Source organism: Lupinus angustifolius, chromosome LG14, assembly GCF_001865875.1.
Source record: "Lupinus angustifolius cultivar Tanjil chromosome LG14, LupAngTanjil_v1.0, whole genome shotgun sequence".
Taxonomy (NCBI): domain Eukaryota; kingdom Viridiplantae; phylum Streptophyta; class Magnoliopsida; order Fabales; family Fabaceae; genus Lupinus; species Lupinus angustifolius.
The window spans coordinates 3,921,624-3,926,097 of NC_032022.1; positions in this window are offsets into that span (position 1 = coordinate 3,921,624).

The window sequence follows — 4,474 nt, forward strand, 5'->3', positions numbered from 1 at the left end:
TTAGTGGCGATGTAGTTTCCGCCTTTGTTGACTTAGTTTGTATGAACTAAAGATGACTTAACCGTTTATATGCATTGTGTTATTCAGGAAATTGTGAATCAGGTTAAGTTATCATTCGATAACGATAAGTTGATTTTCCGCATTTGAGTTACTTAAAGTGATGTCCCGGAAAAGGAAGGTTTTAAAAGGAAACAATTTTACATCACCATTTCAACAAAAAAAAAATTTACCCATTTTTTCCGCAATGTTTTTTAGAAGTATTTTTCGGGGCGTTACAAACTTAATTGCATTTATCATATTTTTTGTTTAAAAGATTACACTTGTTTCTCGTGCAAGTGTGGTCAGGGTAATGAAAGTATAAAAAGTAGGGGAATTTGTGCAGGTGTAAAAAAATGAGGAGTGATTTGTGTAATTTCGCTAAAACTCAGGGGTGTCAGTGTTATTCACTCTAATTTTTATGTTAATGAGCACTATATCAAATTTCAATAAATTGGACATTTATAGGTTTATCATTATGTCCTTATTTTAAATTGTGATGTGATTGCTATTGTGATTATGATTGTGGTTATTATTATTATGGTCTTTGCAACTCGGCATGTTGCCATTACAGTACGAATTTTGTTATGATAAAAAAATAAGTTTGAATTTGATACAACCTGATGTAGTCTAATATGGTTGTGTTATAGACCAATATGGTTGCATTTTAGCTCAATGTGATTATATCATTATGATTTTATGTCACACTTCAATTGCACTGTGATGCGATTATGATACTTACCACAATCACAATATTGTGGTTAGATCATATGACTCAATCCATAATTTAAAAGAATGGTGATACCCTTAACTTAACTCGTTCAACCTTAACATTATTTACTAACTTATTTTATGAGTTTCTTAATAATTGCCCAATTTTAAGAGTATTAGTGTTATCAAATAACACTAAGAACACCAATGAGACATTGGTGTACTCATATAAGGATAAAGTAGATCCTCGAATATCATACTAAGTTAAAAGTCAAAAGTTAAATTATGTGTGATTCTTATTGGGATGAACAGTCACATATCTCGAAAGTGATTAATAAATTGGTTATACCAAAAAAAATTAAACACGACTTTAACCTAACTAATAGCTTAATCGCCAGGCTAAATCATGTATTTAAGGAAAAATGCAACAAAAAAAAAAGAGAAGTATAACTTTCATTTCATTAATCGCATGATTCTACGATGCATGGTTAATCCAAGTTAAGTATCACATGCTTATAACTCTTCTCATACATTCTAGAAAAAACGAATCAAAAGGGTCATGAGGCTAAAGTCTATCTCTACATCTCTTGCTTCTAGTCGCATCTGCAAGAAAGCGTCCAATTTTGACATATATCTATGAAGAAAAGCTCTTTGATGCTACCCTTGAGAAGGGGAGTGCCATTTTTTTTACATGTAAAATTAATTTTTACCCTTATTCCTCCATTAATCCAACCTCAATCCCACCTCACTCATACCTACCTACACAATGGCGTTAAGAAGATGACTAGATTAATTTATGGAAGAAATGTCTTTTTATGTTGGGATGTTATTTCTATTTGAATAATTAAATAGAATTAAGTAATTATTATGTGAAATGGGGTAATTATTTGGAAAGTTATTTTTTTATGAAAGATGTTAGATGCCTCTCATTACTATGCCTTAAAAGAATTTTATGACTATTTTATGGCTCTCTTTAAGGGCATTTTATGTCACTTTTATGGCTTTGTTTCCAAGCATCCAATGCTTGGAATCCAAGATACCAAGACTTTGCTTGCCTATAAAAGGACACATATAGAGAGCTTCAAAATCATCTTCACAACACACAACATTTCTTTCATTTACCCATATATTGTGAGTGCATTCTTGGTGAGAATTCTTGTTCCATTTGAGAGAGTATTTGTGAGAAAAAATATTGTCATTTGTCCTCATCATTATAAGAGGATTTCTTGTACTCTTCTTTTTTACATAAGTGGAATTTTGCTCTTGATCGCCCGTGATTTTTTTCCTCTCACACTGAGGGGTTTTTCCACGTTAAATCTTGTGTGTTATTTTCTTTATCCTTTACTTGCTTCTCTTTTGTTCTCAATTGATTCAATCATGTGCTTCCGCATTGTGCTCTATCCTCAACAAAAGAAGATGTAGCATGTGAACAATTTATCATGTCCTATAAATTAGTAATATGGTCTTCACTTTGCCTGAAGAGAAGTACATTGTTTTTATCAATAATAATACTATCAAGAAAAATGTCAAGATAGCCAAATCATAATTGTATGAATTTTGGATATAATAATGGGCAGCCTATGGTATTTCATTCATCTCAAGGAAAGTTCCTTCTCTATTCACATTCATGAGAATGATCCGCTTTCTGTTACATATTTTGAAATTTGCATGAAGTATTAGATGTTTGCATTAATATGTTTATGATATTTTATTAATATGTATAAACTAGTAAAAGTTTACATATTGTATGTACTTGAATTTTTAGAGTTAATATTTTCCATTGCTAATTTATGATTAATAGAAGTTTATATGAGAAGCTATTCAAGTTGAATACAACATTGAGTAGGATTCTTTCCATTTTAAATGATAAAAATGTTATTGCAAATATAAATAGAAGGATATAATTATATATTTTTGCTTTGTTTTACACAAACTTCTCTCTCCAGTATGGGAGAGGAGTCTTATAATTGACGAGTCAAACTCCTCTCTAGTACTGAAGAAATAAATCTTATCCAAAATAAAGCAAAATGAATGACAGTTATATTCTTCTATTTGCACTTGCAATAACATTTTCATCCTTCAAACTAAGAGTAAAATTAGTATTTCCCTCTCCAGTAATGAAGATATCCTACTCATTCGAGTCTCTCCAATACTTGAGAGGGAAGTGTTATGCAAAACAAAGTAAAAACAAAATGAAATGACAATTATATCCTTCTATTTACACTTATAATGATATTTTTAATATTTAAACTAAGAGTAAAATTAGTATCTCCTTCTCTGGTAAAATTAGACTCCTCTCGATATGGTTCCAAATAAGTGTGTAAGCGATTTCAGTTTAAACTGCAAAATTGATGGAATCGAACCAAACCGCAAAATGTGGTTCGGTTCAATTATTTTTTAAGGAACCATTTATGTTCAGTTTATGGTTTTAGAAATTTAGGAACCGTTAGAACCGAACCGCATATTAAAAAAATAGATACTAAGGAATTGTGTTTTATTGTTATTTAAATTCTTCAACCAATTTTGTAGCTTAAATTATCAATTTTATGTGAATTATAGTATTATATATATATGTTACTAAATTGTTATTATGTTAGTATTATATATATAATCTTTCAACTTTTGTGGTATTGAGTTTGAAATTAACATATATCATATATTGTTATACATGTATTGTTATTTGTGTTACTAATTGTGAATTGCAAGGTTTTATACTTATATATGTAACTATTATATATTTTACTAATTGATATATGTCCTACTTACTAATTGTGAATTGTATTGTTATATATGTTACTAATATATATATATGTAACTATTATATATTTTACTAATTGATATATGTCCTACTTACTAATTGTGAATTGTATTGTTATATATATTACTAATATATATATATGTTACTTATTGTACATTGTATTATTATATATGTTATAATTCACTTTTTTCTCCATAAATTACATAATTGTTATATATGTTATTAACAAAAAATTATGAGTTTTAATTTTTTACTCATCTATATGTGATTTATATTCTTTGATAATAATAATAGTGTTTTTCTTTTTGCTGATAAATAATATATCTTATAATATATTTTGAACTTTTCATTGATACAATATTTTTTTTTATAAAAAATAATAGGAAAAACCGTGGAACCGAATCGAATCATTCATGAGTGGTTTGGTTTGGTTCATATTGTTAAATTTATGGTTAATTGAGCAGAACCAAACTATATATTTATATTCGGTTCGATCAATGAAATACACAACAAACTAAATAGAATCGAACTTTTACACCCTCATTTTAAATGCCCCCATTTAATTTTTTAATGTTTTATGACCATTTTAAACAAGAGTTTAAAATCTATGCACTAACAGTGTAAAGTTTTTTACACTGTCAGCATATCATCTACCGTTGATTTGTAATACTTTTGTTTGAAAGTCAATGATAGCTAATGTTGGAACATCGTTTGTTGAAAACCATGAGTGAGAACTTTTGGGTGTGAAATATAAAAAACACCCAAGTCCCACATAGAAGAGTTTGAAAAAACAACTCTCAAAGTCCCACATGGAAGAGTTTTGATAAAATAAAAAATTAAGCTCCTAAGTCCCACATGGGAGAAATGAGGAACATGAGAAAAATCTCATGTTATAAATAGAGGCTTTCACCCTTCATTTTAACTTGCACCAAGTTGAAGGCGTTTCCTCTCAACTTTTCTTTCTCCCCC